Source organism: Eutrigla gurnardus (genome assembly GCF_963514095.1).
Source record: "Eutrigla gurnardus genome assembly, chromosome: 22".
In the NCBI taxonomy this organism is placed as follows: domain Eukaryota; kingdom Metazoa; phylum Chordata; class Actinopteri; order Perciformes; family Triglidae; genus Eutrigla; species Eutrigla gurnardus.
The window spans coordinates 11,621,131-11,640,266 of NC_139933.1; the positions used below are offsets into that span (position 1 = coordinate 11,621,131).

Sequence of the window (19,136 nt, forward strand, 5' to 3'; positions counted from 1 at the left end):
TCTGGACATGACCATTACCCGAGCCAATTACTGGCTGGTGTACAGGCGACTCGCCAACAACCTAATGTTTTCCCGTCATGCCTGGCTTTACAACACACACACACACACACACACACACACACACACACACACACACACACACACACACACACACACACACACACACACACACACACACAGGCAGAAAGAGGGGGTGAGGGGGCAAATGGATAGAGAGGAAGGATGGTATGCCTGGGGCAAAAACCCCCACCCAACTGACTGACTGACTGATACAGCTAATAAACTTTCATTTAAGCTAATGTTCCCCTTTTTTTCTGTTTTCTCTCCCCTCCACTCCTCTCTCTTCTTCCCTACCTTTCTCTCTTTGCTCTCTATTTTCCACTCTCCATCCCTCTCTCTCTACCTTTTTTTGTCTATGCTCCAGAAGAAGGGCTCGTCCGAGCAATCGATGCGGGCAGCCCACCAGCCGGAAGCCCAGTTGGCCGAACAGCACACCACTCAATCAGTCTGAACAGCAGCACAAAGGGGCTTCTGGCGAGCAACAGAGGTAGACGCACTCTCTATATACAGCAGTAGATCCCGGACCAAACTTATTTCATAAATCATACAGCTTGCAAAAGCAGTAAATGTGATTCACTGATTTTCCTTTTTTCAACTCAACAACAATGCCAGACCATTTTGGCTCACAACTCCTCGCCACTGCCAACTCCTCTGTCTTCGAATACTCTAGGTGCTGTGCTAATTAATCTCTCAGACAAAGCAAATACTGAGTTTCTCTTATATTTATAGCAGCTCAATGGGCTTTGCTCTGTCTAAGACCACATTTGGCTCCGTGTGTACATGTGTGGTTGCCGTTCTGTTGGTTGCGGTGTCCGTATGTGTTGACAGTAGGTATGCTCCGTGCAACCTGTGCAACCGCAGTCATCATTTCTCTGTAGCCAGATGATGGAAGTAGCTAACGAGCCATCTTGCTTGTTTCTCATCTCTGTAGAGAGTTGCACATGCAGAGTAGCGATTGGACAGGATGTACGAGTCGGGGAGCAAATTGTTGTTGTTCCCCCTGTGTAGCATAAACCTGCTGATAAATGATACGATAACGTGATATTGGATCGGCGCGTCAACTCCTCCCCGATACCCAATTTGCATTTTAGGCTATATCTTGTAGGCTTCAGGCTGAAAAGTAGGGAAACTGCCCATAATAGAGAGTATTGTGATGTCTTTAAATGAGTTGTTTGGTTCAATCAGCGGTCCAAAACCCAAATGGCTCGATTCACAATAACATACAACAGATAAGTCAGAAAATCATAACACTTAAAACCGATAAAGCTATTATCAGAATTGTACTTTATTAGGTTTGTCCATTAATCAAGCAATTGATGCAACATGCACAAAACCTAAAAGGAAAACATCAGCTGCCAAACACCTTGTTTGCCCAATTACACCAATGTTCTGTATTTATAGACGCTGTGCACTGGTTGGTTTTATCTGGTGTAACACCTTAAAAACTCACCTCGGCTGTTTTAAAGTTCAACATTTTTGCCAAAAGGGGAGCTTAAATACAATCAACATTGATTTCCCACCTTAATCTGATAATAATTGGTCCCCTGAGACCTGCGCTTTTAAAATGAGTGTCTAAACAACAACAACATCCTGAGCCTCACTAATTGAAATCATCTCTTCATGTGCCACAAGTCAGGATCCATTAAGACAGATTAGGCCCCAACGAACAGTAATCCACGGTAAATCAGGGTCATCAGATGGCATGGGCAGTCTGAGGAGAAATCCCTCCGCACATGCTCTCAGCACAAGGACAGCAGAGGCGTGTTGTCAGGGAGCGACTGGCCTCAGTGTGGCTGTTCAGTATATGGCTCCCTCCTGTCAAGGACCTTTGGTAGCTTTTGATATGTGAAAGGAAAGTGTTTGATCTGTTGAGTGCACAACAGCCTGAAGAAATATTGCCTTCTAGTGCAAGTACATGCCAACACTAGCCTCCGTCACTCCATACACCCTTTTTCTCTCTGTCTCCAAGTTGCTTTTGATGCTTAAAGATAAAGATAAATGTGCCATTTTTGTTACATTTGTTAAGATTTTCTTAAACTGGTAAATTTTTTCATATACAGTTTATATACAGTATTTCTGCATCATGTTTCCCTGCAGCTTCCATGTTTAGACTTCAGACCTCAATCTGGTGCAACCTCATCCCTCTGACTGTAGGGCCCTATAGGCTCTGTCGTTGGACGTGTGGGCAAGGCAGACAGTCTTAATATTTTTTAATAAGATGGGCAATAACAATAAATCCTACAGGCTAATCAGCCACTCTTCTTCTCTCCCAACCAAACCGAGAGCGATGCGGCATTACCCTGCTGCCGCCTTCAATTACGCCATTCATCATGCGTCTTATCTGGCTGCCGGTTTGATTGAGTGTGCGAAAAGAGGCGTCGCAAAACCCCGCATTCTCCACACCAGTGTGTGTGTGTGTGTGTGTGTGTGTGTGTGTGTGTGTGTCTCGGACGTGTTGACAGGAATGGAAAACTGCATGGGATGTGGGCGTGTGGTGGCTGGTGTGTAGGGCATGTACTGGGATGTATGAATGTGTGAAGAGAGGCTGAAATGCAATGAGGGTGTGTGTGTGTGTGTGTGTGGTTGTCCGTGTGTGCACGGCAGACACCACGAGAGTGTATAAATCAAACCAGATGATCGTCCCCCACTCTGATCCGCTCTGTCTCAGCGAGCACATTTCTCTTTCCCCCCCCACCTACTGTCCCTGTACTTCCTTCCCTCATCCCCCGTCGTTCTTCCCTCTTCCTCCTCCTCCTCTGCTTCTTCTTCTTCTTCTTCTCTGGAACAGATTTGTCTGGGGGCCCCTGTCTAATCTCCAGCAGTGCCGGGCGTTGGGAGACGGGCGACAAATTTTAATAAGCAACTGGGCGCTGTAATTTAGCGGCCTGGGAGGGAGATTAGGCTGATTGATGCCGGGCTCTTCTAATGGTCCAGCCTACGGCTCCCGGCCCAAATTGGTGGTAATGAAAGTTTTGTGCAAATTGAGATGGAGGAAAATAAGGCATCCTCTCATCTTCTCTCACTCTCTCTATCTTCATTCAATCTCTCCGTTTCTCTCTTCCCTGTTCATTTTCTCCTCTGCTCTCTCAATCTTTTTTCACAAGGTGTCTTTCTCTCTATCATCCCCTCTCTTTCCTCCCTTCTTTCTTTTCTTTATCCGGTTCACATTCTCTCTTTGAGGCTCTTTATCCATCTCCGTCTTCCTTTTCCATGCCCACAGCTCGCTCTGCCTCATTACCAAAATCGATTTGTCCCTCATCTGCTGTCTCTGTCCTTTTTCTCTCTCTCTCTCTCTTTCACTGTTTTATAGTTTTTCTCTGACACTCCTGAGTCAGTTTCCGTTCAAACTTAACTCCATCTCGTAGGTTATTTACTTTTACGCACCCCCTCGTTTGCTCCCTCCTTCTTCTTGCTTGGCCATGCCTGGAGGAGATTCATCTGTGTGTGTGTGTTTGTGTGCATATGGGTCAGGAGGTGTTGTCTGAGTCGCTTCTGTGTTGTCAGGACAAATTCATCCAGATCTACAGGGAGATAGGACAACAACCGATGACTGTCTCCCTCTACCTCTGTTGCCTTGTATGCCTCTCTTCCTCTGTCTGTTTCTCTCTCTCTCACTTTCCCTGCTTTTTTCTCTTCATCCCACCAAATCACTCTCAGCTGCTTACCACTCTGACAGTCCCTGTCTGCTGTGCGCTATTAGGTCATGGAGATTTCCAGGCCGCTGTTTTGAATATGGCAAATGCGTGCCAGTGTGCAGCAACTTGTGGTGCTGGCGAACTTTACATTATTCCATATATTTGTCATTCCAGTATGTTATACCAAGCAAATCCTAGCTTAGTTATTCTTCAGTATTAGTCTGTGGTTATGAATTTAACTTATAAATACATGTGTTGCTGCTCTGTGTTCCTCTAACAGCAGTTTGCTTTGAATCAATAAAAGAATAACAGTGAAGGCATCTATGTCATCGGAGAAAGCCAGCGACGGAAACACGCGTTTTACAAACAGAATTTTTAGAAGACATTGTGTCACCGGATACTCTGTTATGGGGGCAGTACTAATCCGGATGCTAATAGAAGAATGCAGTACAGTTTGTCACATTTGATATTCCAACTGTTCTAAAATCCCCTGTGATGTAACGGCGTGAACTCACATGGGATTTCTGCCCCTCTAGGAATTCAGCTTATAATGTGTGTACACGCACTTGTGCGTTTTTTGGCGCACGTTTCTCACATGTGAGTGGGTGTGTGTGTGTGTGTAAGCCAGCTATCCAGCTCCCACATTCCCCAACAACACAGTGACTGGCTTCAGGCACTCTTCAGTCCCCCTTTCTCTTAACTCCCACACGGCTCTGTACTTGATACGTGGTATTTAAAAAATATATATATATTTAAAAAAAAGACGATGCTGCAGAACTTGTCCTCCTCCTCTCGCTGCCACATTGAGTTATGCACTGATCTATCATTAATAGCTTCATTAGCATATTTTCTTCCTCAGTGTGTATAGTTCAAACTACAGCACGGATGCTGACAATATTCAACAAGCGAAGATCCTAAATGATGTGTATGACAAGAGCGGAGGTGGATAAGAGGAGGCAGCAACACCAATACAGTTGGAGAGTTCCCACCGTGATGTGTATACACTGTCTCCAAAGAACGATCCCTCCTCTGTTCCCACTTCAAGGCCTCTTGTAAAAGTGTGTTTCCTAACTCATGTTGCACAACCAGTGTCCTTCAATATCCTGGATGAGTGTGCACAAGAGGAGCGTTTATTCAAAACCCAATCTGCACTCCAACCAAGGTCTGGGAGAAAACAAGCGAGACGACGAGTTTGTTGCTCAGCAGCAATGATGCAGCAGAGTCGGGCGGCTCGGCCCGTAAATGAGTGGCAACCGCCTGTGAAGTGTATCTTGGCGAGAGGCGGCCCTTGTTGATTGCTCACCAAAGTCTGTGGTTAGGATCCCAGACAACACAATATAATCTTGCTTGCCGAAGCCTCAGCAACGGCCTGAATGCAGCGTTTTGAGGAGCTGGTGTGGGTAATTTCAGATTGGATGTGGCCTCTCTCCACAGAAGCAGTTAAGGCTTTGTAAGGTTCACACTCAGCTGGCCAAAGTGGTTTGTCGGAGTTGATTGTTTATTTTTCTTGGGGAGAGAGAGGGGGAGGGAGATGGATGACGGAAACATAGAATGTGGCTTGGACCGTAAACCCGTGGGAATTCGTAGTTCCTGGTCTCTTTTTTACAGTTGCAGCTTGTTTAAAATGTCCGGTGGTCAGGCGTGTAGTAATTTGGCACTGTTCAGCACATTGCACAAGTTTTTATGCAGGCCAACACGCCTCTTGCAGTTTTCTTCTAGAGGCAGTAAGACAGGGCCATTTTAATAAATAAACCCTCGGGACACTTGGAACAATGGATAATGCTTGGCTGCTCGCGCTACTATTTTCTCTCCAGCCTTTGCCTCACTGGATTTGATTTCAGCACGGTTTGTTGGAAGGTTTTTTTAAAGATATGGAGTGATCACTTTAATGATCTCCTTCCTAATGATTATCTATTTCCTATGATACAGGCTAGTGGAGGGGCAATAATGCAAGAAGCATATGAATGGCCTCTGTTTGCTGAATGCTCTCCTCCCACCTTATAGCTTTACGGTGGATGATTCTGTGAGGTATTCAATGGGCTGACGGAGCGCTTTGATTTTCAAGTTCCCCTTAATATGATAGTGGGATATGCCTGATAGTATGGGCAGCAGTGTAGCAGGGGGGGGGATGTCTGTTCTTCTGGCTGGCTGCTGAGATGTGGCAGGGTGGAGGGAAAAATGAAGGGTGGAGGAGGGAAGGAGCAGGGCGAGGTGCTGATGGGAAAGAGACGAATGGCGTGCCAGTGTCAGAAGTGGTCATGTGCTGTGGAAAGAGTAGGGGAGAATGAGAGGGAGGATGGAAGGAGGGCTTGACTGATTAACCTGTTTACCTCCCTGAAAATGCTCCGGGCGCCATTCTGATTAAAGTTCAGTCTTTCATCTATCATCGCCATGGCCGGCTTGAACCTTCGGAGCAGCCGATTCCAAACACTGTCAAAACGATCGAGCCTCCATCCTGAGCCGCCGCCGCCGCCACCACACCCTCCAACAGCAAAGCTTAATGCTCTCGACCACAGGCTCCATTTGCATCTCATCCTTCCTTGTCAGCTCCCGACAGCTCCCGAACCCACCTCCTTATGGTTCTCTCTTCTCTCTCTTACTCTTTCCATCTCACATGCTGAGTTTTATGTATGTCTTTCTTCATCTTCTCCTCCCATTCCGCTTCGAAGCTTCCTGGTCTCAAGACTCACCGGGAAACGGTTGCATGTGTGTGTCTCAGCCCGTTTCCTCCAGTGACGTGCTTTCCCAACTCAAGGCTTTTAGCACCTCCAGCATAATACGATTACACCCGTTTGGGGACGCGATATTGTCAACGGCTTTCTAAAAATATCCCCGCCAGTCCAGGCGCAGCAACACAGCGGCGCTGCGAGTGGACTTTATGCGGCGACTGGCAGAGGCAGCGCTGCACACAATGTTCTGACCACTCAAGCACAAATAGTAGCCCTTTAAAAGCTTTTTGCACCGTCACAGGCCCAGTGTGTGTTAGGGACGGCCGGATGGGGAAGTAGAAGACAGGGGTTGGCAATTAGGTTCGGCCGAGGACCGGAGGGATAAGTCAAGCCGTACAGGTGCATGCCAGGATGTTTGACATAGACTGCCCTTCAAGAAAAACAACAGCATCTGTTTGTTACGGCAAATGCCAAAAGGCGACATGTTTAAGTGGCGAAGCCCTCTCGCATCTAAATCATGACCATAGGGAGGAAAAGAGGAAGCTGGACGACCTTATTATAAAGCCACAAAGTCAGTCAGGCAGCAGGTCGTGGTGGAGTGGACTTCAACACAGGAGACTGTTTGTTTCTGAAAGTCAACTCTGGTTTTACATAAACCACATAGTAAATTTAAACCATATTGTAAAACTGCTTTATTTTGCTAACCGTGATTTGTAACACTTTTCTTTATGGTTTGATTTGGGGGAACTGTTTAGATTTCATCTGTTTATATTTTATAAAATAGATTATAAATACCTTAGGCTTGGGCAGAGTGGAAATGAAATACGATCTTGTTTAATTTAAACACCTAATTTCAGCACCGGGAGCTGTTCATGTGTTGAGCTGCCTGTCACATGGTGTGGAACTACTTACGGGGACAGTCTGCTCTCTACATGGGAGAAGTGGCTATTAGATGGCATTGTCATGTCATTTTGATTTGGGTTTATATCTATAGATGAATTCTGGTACAAGACAATGTCAGATATAAGTGGAGGTTTCCAGATGTTTTTGGTGTAAGGCCAAAGTGGGCAGCTGTTTGCCAACCTTGAGTACATGATAACACTGGATCCCTTGTGGGCTCATAGTGTTAAAGTTACACAAACAAAATACATTTGTCATCATGAACATCCAATCCTACACACGTTGGGTTTGCTGAAGCCCATCACCACTTCCGTGAGATGCCTCCGCTGATGTCCATCCTCCTTCACGGAGACATTAAAAAAAGTCGTCCTCCTCGATTTCTAGTGTTGAGCTTCTTTGATCCCTCCTCTCCCCGCTTCTCTGTGATAGGTAGCAGAAAATTAGGCCATTGCTGTGTTTGATCATGCTTTCACTCATTCTCCCAGGGAGCTATTCCGACTATTTTATTTTTAAAAATCCTCCTTTGTTTTCCCTGTCTCTTTCTCTAAGCCTCTCTCCCTTTATCATCCACATTCTGTCTCTCCTCCTGCCAGGGAAAGTTGACTGAAAACACATGGGCATCGGCCTGCCCAGTCATGCCTCAACACACGATCCTTGTTGTCAGTCAGGCCAAACAGTGAAACATAAACAGCTTTCACTGGAGCTTTGTGTCTTGCTGTGTGTTTGCAAAAAACCCCGAGGTTGACAAGCATTGGCTTTTTAGCAGTTTGTACTACAAGGAATGGATTATTTGTTCATATTTCCTGTCGCTAAATAGATAAGTAGGAAGTGTACACATTGTTGTTTTCAAGGTGAACGTCGTGTTTTTCAGATTTGGCTCAGGTTTGGATAGAATACATCGGGATATTCCAATCATGCGTTTGTGAAACTTTATGTAGCCTGGTGTCGTTCCATTCCGCGCTGATGAGGATATTTGTACGCGGCTGTGCACATCTGTGTACACGGAATTAGCTTAGGAAACGCTGTTATTGGTCTACATGCAGCCTAACCCTGGGGGCAACAGGAAAGGCAGAGGTGATTTCACTTCAGCACAGACAGCCTATATGGTGTTACAGCAGCCTGTGATGGACTGATTTAATCCCACTGATAGTGCTCATAAGACACAGGGAGAGGGATACACACACACACACACACACACACACACACACACAGAGTCAGCCTTCAGTCATACATGTGGACATAACAGGAGTTGTGTGTGTGTGCCTGTGAAAAAGAGAGGTCAGCAGGGCTAACACAGTCCCCTGGCTGTTCTCAAGGTTAATGTGAGACTGACAGTGCAGGCTGCTATTAGCGGCCTTCAGATGGTCTCAACCCCCCCCATATGCGGAGCTGATTCATCCCACTGGCAGCAGTGCATTAAGATGTAACAGCTTCGCTCCCAAGTGTCACTCACCCCTTTGGACAGGGCCTACATCATAATTTCACTTTTCCTATTAACTCCTATTGTCTACGCTCAACCACGATGGTCCATTAAAGGAATAGGCGCTGCAGTTACCATCTCATTCCCACATGTCACTCAGTTCTTCCTATATGTCATTATTTCATGTCGTCCCATTGTCTGTTAATTGAAATACCACAGACATTGTCTATATGGTCCATTAAAGGGACAGGAGCCTTGTTCCTAAGTGTCACCACTACTTTAGGTGCTAGCTCATTAATTTTGATCGTCGATGTTTGACTTACACATGCACGGAGAGGTGGGGCTGCGGAGAGGAAATAACACCATCAAGATGAGATGCACACTGGCATGTTGAAGATCACCCAAACCATCCAAAACCTCATTTACATTTTAATTCAAAGACATTAAGCAGATGCTCGTATCAAGTGCAGGTTGATGTTTAGTATTTTGCTCAAGGACGCTTAGGTGAGGAGCGCTGCTCAGTTGAATGAAGACAGCCATTTTCTGTTTTCATGGCTAATAGTCACATTTTATTTTTAGTTGCTATGACAGTCGCAGTGGAGTGTTTTTTTTCAAGATTGCATTACGTCTAATGACCAAAGCAGCTCTGCTGGAAAAGGCTTGAGGGGAAGAAAATACATTGCAGTTGGAAAATGAAAGAACAGAGTGAAGTTGGAAAAAACAAACTAAATACAGATACACTCGACTATTCCCCATGTTTAAATGTATGAGCATTGTTTAAGTGAGGAGGAACTCACTGAGTTTTGGTTTAGAAATGTAGCAGATTTCCAAATTAACAATACAAAGTATTTGAATGTTGTAAGTAAGGATGATAAACAAGACTGGCAGCGTGGAGTGGAGGGTGTGTGTGTGTATGTATGTGTGTGTGTGCGCACCTGGGTCCATATGAAGAGCGATGATGTTGTTGACTCGCTGTCGGCCAGATGCCAATCAATCAATTAACCAATCAATAGTCATCTGGTGAGCACCTAAGGACACTGGGGAAAATCTCCCAGAAACCCTAAAATCAATTACTTCTCAGCCACAGACTGGTGCACAGGGGCCAAAGAAACACACTTACGCACCGTCATTGTTACAGTTATATATTTATAGCTATGCAGGCTTTTACATGCTGGAGTCGCTGCCTCCTTTCTCTCGCATGTCCAAACGCGCAGGCATCAGATTGCAGTGCCATGGGAAAAAGAAAAATGAGTAAATTCTGTCTTTCCCTTCATTCCTCACCCCCCCCCTCCCCTCCCCTCTCCCTCCCCTAATGGAAAGCAGCATTCCCTGGCTGCCGTCAGCAGCTATAGCCAGCTACACTATAACACAGTTAATAGATAGCTCTGGAAGCTTATGGAGCCCATGCATTTTTAAATGGGAGTTTTATGACTCCTGGAGAGCAGGCAAGGGAAGAAAGGCAGAACTATTTCTTGATATTTGTTCTTTGAATGTGTGTATGTGTGTGTGTGTGTGGTAGAGCCTAAGAGCGTGACTGTATGAGAACGGAGAGCAGTGGATAGGACGAGTATCGCAAACTACCATCTTTCACTTCATTAATTTCAATTCTTCTCTATTAAAAACAGAACATACTCACCGATAAGGCCGTTCAGATCATGAACTTTAACCCGAAGCTGGATCCACCTGCATTTGGACAGTGTTTTGCCTGCCTATACACACACACACACACACACACACACACACACACACACACACACACACACACACACACTCACACACAGAGATGTATGTTATGCGTGTCCTAGAGAGGTCATGTTCACCACCACTCATTTGTGTCTGCTGCGTTCACCCACAAACCCCTGTCCCCTCTCCATTGTTTCTTTTAAACACAAACATGTGAATACATACACAAATACACACAAGAACATACGCACACACACACATATACACACCCCGAGCCGGCAGGCAGCGCTCTAAATGATCACGCTGCGCCCCCACATACTGCTCCTGTTGGCCTGCTTGTCTTGCTGATGGCGCCGGTCATGAGCTATGGAAATAAGCCTTCCCCCTCCAGGGGAAGAGTGACATGCAGCGTGAAGCATAGTTCGCTCCGGGGCATTAATGCAGACGGTACCACAACGGGCAGCAGCGCTGGATCATGCTGCCATCTGACATGTGTCCTCACTGGTGGATAGCTGATGATCATACGGCCGCATCCCATATAGACGTGCGGGGAGAAGCATCCTTGACTGCGGAATTACCACAATCTGTTGATGCCGGTCTATTTTCCAGTTGACATGTTGTCACTCACATTCCCACACAATGCCACACAGTCTCTGAGCACTAGCGCTTTGACCTTGGAGGTTTAAAATGTGGATGACGCAGCATTCATTGAAAGTGCATTCCATGGAGGCTTTATATAGGAAAGGTATTGATTCATATTCACAGACAATGGAGGTGTGCCTACAGTATGAATAGGAGCGAATGGATAACTATTGTGGCATTATCAGTGGCAGTTTTTATTCTTTTCTCAAGGACACTGATATCACTTTTTTTATTCTACGTTACAAAAAAATAGTTCATTACAAGATTTTTTAAAGTGATTCCATTTAAGTTTGGGGAAATAAATGGGATTTCAAATGGATTGATTGGCATTATCGGTTAAACTGTGTATATTTATGTGTATTTGTTTTCACATTTCACCCATTGCAGCTCCGAGCCCATAATGGCAGCGTTGTGAAGGCCACGCTGGAATAAATGGGCCACATAGCTGTTTGTCCTTGACCTATTTAGAGTCCCTGATTTGGTAGTGTGATGGGTTAGCTCTGGTCTGCCGTCACGCACTGCAGCGCTTCCTTACTGTATCACTGTCAGCGTGAAAAGCAGATGAAGCCCTATGACATAGCGGACCTACACACACAAGAACACACACACACTTACAAACACACTACGGTAGATCATTCAAGTAATTGAATTTAGCCTTCTGTAAACAAGACTCAAACAAGCCCTCTGGAAATACAGTGACATTTAGGCTGGTGAGCCACACCAACTTTTTGTTTCTCTCTCACGCACACACACACACACAGACACACACACACACGATGCTTAATACCAACATTTTCTAAAGTTGTGGTTGCAGTACACACAGATTCATGCGTAAACACACTCAAGGACACTAAATAAACGTGTAATTGTCCTTGGTTTTGAATCTTTTTTTGATCCCTTTTATGACAGTACCGTTTGTTTATATACTTAAAGAAAATACTGGTGTTGAGTTGGCCGGAGGAACTGCAGACTGTCCCTTTTTTTTAAGAGGGCGCGCCCGTTCAGAGGAGCAGATCTTGTTTGATCCTTTCAGCGGGTGAGTGGCGGCATAAACAGGAAGGGGCCCTGCGCTTTAGTGCGTCACTCGATCTCGTGTCATCGGATCTTCTCTGTTGAAATGTGCCGAAGTGTTTCGCATAACATTGTTAGGCCGACATCCTGGATAGGTACACAAAGGTGACACGACTTTAAAGGCACACAGACGCACACGCACAGTTGATTAGTGTGTGTTGGCTGGAGGGGAAACGAAGCCTCGTCCTGAGCCAGCTGTGTTCTGTTCCCTCATGAGAACAGAGAGGGATGTAAATGTCTTGCTTAAGGTGCATGCACCCATCTATGTTTTTATGCGTACGGATTATGACAGCTTAAGTGTTTTGACTGTAGATATGCTTTGATATTTGTGTGTGTGTGTGCGTGTGTGTGTGTGTACAGCGTGTGTGTCAGCGGGTGGGGTGTGTTGAGTCTGTTGGAGTCCTGCTCAGAAATATGGAATTAATTTGTGCCGGGCCTCTCCCGCTAACTGGAATAGGGTTGGAGTGGGACGGAGGGAGCCACTCACACACACACACACACACACACACACACACACACACACACACACACACACACACACACACACACACACACACACAGAGACACACACACACAGAGATAGACACATACTCAGACAGACAGACATGTCACACATGCTTGCTTATCTTTTCTTGTACAATACAGTGTATTGTTTGCAACCAGACAGACAAGTTGACTCTACTTTCATAAGGATAACAAACTCAATTTTCCACTCACTGATCTTACTCATATTATTGAATTTTTCATCATTATTATAATGTTTCCTGGGCTTTCTAGAAATGCAATGCATCTACCTTTAAGTTAATTTTAAAGACCAAGCGATTAGTCACGGAAATAATCTGCAAATTAATCAACAGAAAAAAACCCTGAAAATTAGTTGAAGCTCTTAAATGAAAATTTCATTTCATTTTTGATAGCTGGGTTATCGTATTAGCACACTGAGGTCATTGTCTAATTTTCATGCCATTAAAAAAGACAACATGTGTTTCTTTACTTTGATATTGTGAAATAGTCACCAGGATGTTCTCTGTTCCTTTGTTACAAAACACAGATGAATCTACAGCCCAAGTAACACAAAAACTTTGTAGCGTAGAGGTTTTGTCACGTTAGGTATTAAAGGAGGCAAGTGGAGTTTCTGAGGAAACGAGGAGCCGTCGGGACAGTACCAGAGGGTCGGAGAGGCAGGACTGAACGAGTGGAAGCAGTGTAACTGTTGGGAAAGAATAATATGCACTACAGACCCCAGACCGCAGGAGGCATGACTCCCTCACCACTAGGAAACCTCAGGGCTTTCTGCTCCATGTTCTGTTTGCTCTCATTTTGCTCCTCGTTTAGTCTCCCTGGACCTTCTGTGTTTGCTCTTCTTCTCCTCCCAGATTTACTGTTGCTGTACTGCTTTCTCCTCCACACTCTTATTGTTTCCCCAAGTTTTTGCCACTTCGTCCTCGACCACATTTCTCCCCCTGTATTTGTTATTGCTCACTTCCTATGTCCACCAGTCCAGAGGAGCCTTAGCCTTTAACTTACTCTCTGCAATGGGCTGTTACCCCCTCCGTCCCCACCCCCTCACTTGGCTCCGTTCCCTCTTTTCTTCCCCGCTCTCTCCCTCTAACCTCTCCACTCTCTTCATATTTCATATTAAGCAATCCTTTCCATGGAGCCAGCTGTGTAAACAATAGGGACCAGCCCTCCATGTTTTCTCAGAGCGAGTGAAAAATGCCGGAAAAACCTGGACACAAGGAGCTCGCCGCACGCCGTCCTCGCCGATGATCTATGGTCTTTTGTCTCCCCGACCTCCTTTGAGCATGAGTGGGACTTTCTGGGCAGGGTTGTTGGTTTTTGTGCATGTGTGAGGCTGAGTGTTAAGTGTATACAGGGCAGTGTGTTTATGCCGGTGTGGGAGCTCACTGTTACCATAGCCCCCTGCAAATATTGACCGAACTGAATAGCTACAGTGAGTGGCTTGAAAGCAAACACAGCATGTCATGCTCTGCCAGATATGCCTGGAGTTTTGTCACCAACCGCATTCTTACAGGAAATAATTTGGCTCGCTTCGCGCCTAATCTTCGCGAGCAGGCCCCTCCACTTCCTGTGATTCATGTGATTCATGGTGATTCTGGAGTTTTGATATTGATAAAGAGAAAGTTATCTCATCCGCGCGTCACACAGCGGACCCATATTTAGCAGAAGCGCTGGCCCGTGCTACGCTTCTATCTATAGGTCTATAATCTACCTTCACTGTCGGCAGCCTGTTTATAACGCAGAGCCTTCTTAGAAGCAGCCGATGTTCTTGGGATTTCTTCATCCGATACTTTTTATTCAAGGGGGTGGGTTGGCGAGCGACTTTAGTTGTAGGTTTTATTGACTTTGGTTGAGGCAGCACGTGTGTGGGGGTGCGTCTGCCATGGAATTTGTGTTCATGGGTCTATATCTATGCGTGCAGGTGGGCAGATGGTCCAGTTTTGCATGGACAGACACAGTAGCGCTCATTATGTGGGAAGGAAGCAGGCTACCATCTTACTCTGACACACACACACACATAGACACACACAGCTCATCCCTTGGCTTATTTTTTGCAGGTGCAGTGCTTGCTGGCATTTGAGATAATTAAAGGCTGACCTTTCTGAGGTGAAGCAGAAATGTCACCCAGCCTGCTACGCTGACAAGTGGATTCACCCCACAGGGGGCCTTGGCAAAAAACGGCTGAGTATTTTCACCAACGTGGATGTGCACTTAGCACCCTTTAGCCTTCTTGCGCCACACTTCCTGGCTGTCATTGAGAAGTAGCTCGCACCTCCTGCTCTATCACCCACAATGCCTCGGCTCATTTTGAAGCTACGCAGGTGGAAGGAGCGCCGATGTGAAAGTATTTTTTTGAGGTCGGTTAGTTGGGAAGAGCTTGACTTTTATTTCACTTGTGTCAAAGTTAGGGATTAAGAAATAATAACATACAATGTTTCATAGCAATGGTGTAGGGATATAGTGAATTGCTACAGCTATTTTAGATCCTTTCGGTTCTAGTTTAATAACTATAATCTATTTATTAGATACATGTTTCGACCCAGCCTTTACAATAAGGGAATTATTCTCTCACCAGTGACGTTACTTCATATAGTGCATCACAGTGTTTGCAACTCCAGAATTGGTTGGAAACACCATATCGTAGCTCCTCCTGCCCGCTGTGTGGCTGTTCAACAACTACAGCTTTTTGGTCTACGGCGACATGGTTGGTGTACTACTGTTGATACTATTGCTTCTGTTAATATTACCACTACTGCTAATGCTACTACTACCATACTACCAACACCAAATGCAGTTTGAACCCAAGGGCCCGGGCTGCATGAGATTTCTGCCTAAAAGCCTATTAAGGCAGTTTTTTCTCACCACTGTCGCTGTAACGCTTGCCCCTGGGTTATGTCTGGACTTTGAAAATGTATTAACTCTGAAAATCATGAGTGTATTCTAGTCCTGCTCAATGTGTTAAGTGTCCTGAGATGACTTCTGTTGTGATATGACACTATAAATAAAACTTGAGTTGAATTGCATGGAGTTAGTCAGAAGGTTATCCAAGGTAAGGTAGTGCAAACTATTAGTAGCACTCTCTGGCTCCCAGGCTTCTCACTCGCCTCGCTTTACCTTTTCTTGCCTAAATAATTCACATCTATCAGCTGAAGTCTTGTGTTAGTGACGTGTCAAAGTGTCCCTGCCTCCCCCCTCCATCACCCGCAGATGTGGTCTAGTTTTTATGCAAAAAACCCACTTGATCTGTGCCAGTAATGTACAGTAAATGCAGTGTACTGTAAGACACTCCCCAGGGCAATAAGATGACATGCAAATATAATTCAAGACACACACACAGGCTACATGCATGACCGCACACACCCATATGCTCAGACACTTGTTGAGATACCCACACGTGTTTGCCTTTCACTTTTACATCACCGCACACACGCGCTCTTAGATGTTCAGTACGTACGTGCGTGCGTGTTCCCCTCCCGCGATGTCACATCTCACTTCTGACGTATACATCCACCCACACCGCCGTCCTCATGAAAATTTCAATGCATCGCGCTTGAGCGACTTCCATTATGTGTAACACTGCAAAGCCATACCGGCTGGAGTCGGAGCCCACTCTGAGCTGTTTAAAGACTGTCATCCACTCCGAGCTTGCAGCCCGCAGCCTTCCCTGTGGAGAGGCTTTTGTACAAATCTATGTGGGGTTTACGTCGAAGCCGTCATAGAGAAAGTCTGAGCCATCCGTTTCTTAACCTTAAACGGTGAGATACGATGTCGCCATGGTGGAAAGACGATTACAAGTCATTTGAAACGGCAGGTGAAGCACAATGACGCGCCTACAGAAAAGGTGCAACATCAATACAGTATCGGGTATCATATAACAACATGATAACAATTGACTTGATACTGTCTATTGTTCTTACATATGTGTTCCTTCAGGCTGACCTACACATGTCTTTTATGATTGGCTCACTGCCTACACTTATTCTTACTCACTTATAACGGAGTCATATTTCCAACAGAATTGGCTGTATTGTGTGAGAAGTTAAATTACTCGTATTGGGAGCTAGAAGACGAGAGTAGATGGAGCCGTCCTGTGTGAGCATGTCTTTTTTTTTTTTAAATAGCATTGACAGCCATGTGTCCAATCCCGCCGGACTCCGTAGCACTAGCAACACATTGAAGTGTGGTGCTGCTGCCACTGACCACCAGCTGCTGCCGGCACAGAGACGTGTAGCACTAGCAGCGCTCACACATCACGGATAATTGGTCATCAGGAGAGATATAGATTCTAGATGCGGTGTGTGTGTCGTCATCTCAAGAATCCCTCTGTTTTTTTTTTCTGAGCCTCGACAGCTACCAGTGGCTGTTTGACTTTTTGTCAGTGCGCTCTTTGACCTTGTGTGCATCTGCGCTCGTGTGTGTATGTGCGCTGAACTGTGCGTACGTCTGTCTACTTACGTCCACGCCAGAGCCTCTCTGTATGTCGCGCATCGCATTTTCCCCTGTGGCTCTGTTTGCTGCGTTGTCCACCCCGACCTCTCGCTGCCATTTACTGCTTTTTCACCATTATTAATTCAGCGTTTGCTGTCACAATCGATTACAGTATCTTGTGCCCCGTGACCTCTGACCCCCCCTCCTTCTCTCTGCCCGCTACAAACCAAATATAAGAGTTAAGACCAAGTGACCCAGATTGTTTGTTTATTTTTTCCTTCCCGCTGTAAGTGATCACACACATTCCCTCGGGGGTTGCCCTCCATACAGCCCCTTGCCTATATGTGCTCTCGTTGAAATGAATTTGGCGGATGCGGGCTAGCTATATAATGGTTAAAGAGTCACATAAGTCTATACAAATGGAGTCTGCAGAGGAATTGTTGGAAACTCTTTGAAAAGACGTACGCTAATGGCTCGATTCCAGGCCCCAGGGTCCCTACCCACTTCTATAGGCAGCACTATTGCATCACCTCTTCATCTGCGCCATCTATTCCTGTTTTAGATGATGGTCCATTTCTCAGCTGTATCGCCGTGAGTGCAGATAGCAAGTGTGTGAGTTAATGTTTTATGTAGACATGTAACACTTGCGTACAGAAACTCCTCTTTCTTATGCCGGTTTTTACATCCATATCTTTACGCATGTTTATGCCTTGTACGCCCTGACAGCACTTCAGCACATCTAGATGCTGCAATGAAGACCAGCCAATGTACAGTATTATGCTCACGACTGATCCCCCTTCTTCTTTTCAATATCAGTGACCTTGTGCGTCAGCCATATCATATAGAACACATGCATTATACAGTGGGAGGCAGCTGCCCGCTGAGATTAGTGTGCGTGTGTGTGTGAGAGCCAAAAGAGTGCATGTGTGCATGAGGAGGTTATTATGTGCAAATACTTATAGGCAGATATAAACACCTCAATCTTTGTGTGTCTTTCTGCCCACCCTCACCGACGGGGGATCAGACTATACAGCTGTGTGAGGACTGTGATTGGTTTTTGGACATTGAAAGGAAGGAGGATGTGGAGTGCATGTCAGCAGCTTTACCCAGCTTTGGCGTCGCATGTGCAGTGTTCACAGCAGATTATACGGGCCCTCGGTTGTGCCCTGATTCCTCCTCTAGTGGTGTGTCTGATGGTTGTGATTACGTATGTGTTTTGTCTTCACCGCTGGCTAGTGGTGTAATGGGCCGTAGTTATTTCCGTGATTCCTACACATCCCCGCCCCACTGTTTGACATGCAAGTGAACCATGGTTTAGTTACACAGTCCAACCAGTGGTGGAGTGGAGTGTATATGCGGGTCTACAGGGTATACCCACCTCTTTTTCTGGCTGTTTACAGGATACTGCCTGAAAGCCAAAAAGCCATTGGAATATACAGGAGAGTATACCCACTTCCTACCTGCAGCTAAGCGTGCAGACGGTCAGGGAGGAGAGTAACGACTGAACTGAAGTCCGAGAACAGGGCTCTGATAGGTGCTGGGCGTGTTCAGGTAAATCATAATTATATCATGATGTAAGCTTATAATATGTAGCTTTTGGCGAGAAACTCTGATAAATATAGTCGCTTGAGGAAGCAATATAAAATAGATATAAGAGAGGGAATTATGACCTGTTTAACGTACTTACACTCGCTATAAGCAGCCTGTAATACATCATTCAAACTCGTAATGCCAAGAATTGTGTGTTTGTATGCTAATAACCACAATATATGATAGTAATATGAAAGTAAAAGGATAAAAAAAAAATAGATCAGGGCATCTCTTAAAGTTATATTTGCTCCTTTTTTTTTTGGCTGACCTGTTCTGTGATTCAAAACCGTGATAAGATCCAAACCAAAAGATTTGTGATCCGTTGAACCCCTCCCGCAGCAGAGGGATTATACTGGTGCTCAGTTTCATTCTGCTCCTGTCCACACTCTGGTGCAGCTTTTGTGTGTGTGTGTGTGTGTGTGTGTGTGTGTGTGTGTGTGTGTGTGTGTGTGTGTGTGTGTGTGTTTCTCTCTCTCTCTCTCTCTCTCTCTCTCTCTCCCTCTCTCTCTCTGCATG

General features: G+C 45.5%; 1 protein-coding gene across 5 annotated transcripts in view; it reads left to right on the forward strand.

Moving 5' to 3' along the window:
* raraa (retinoic acid receptor, alpha a) overlaps nucleotides 1-19,136 on the forward strand; it is a 132,226-nt gene that overhangs the window by 37,295 nt on the left and 75,795 nt on the right. For 3 of the 5 annotated variants that reach the window (XM_084039619.1, XM_084039618.1, XM_084039617.1), the window contains one exon: nucleotides 425-547. The exons of 1 other annotated variant lie outside the window; for it this stretch is intronic. The gene's annotated coding sequence lies outside the window, so the exon portion shown is untranslated. The remainder of the gene's footprint in view (nucleotides 1-424; nucleotides 548-19,136) is intronic. One more of the 5 variants, XM_084039620.1, reaches the window with a different exon arrangement.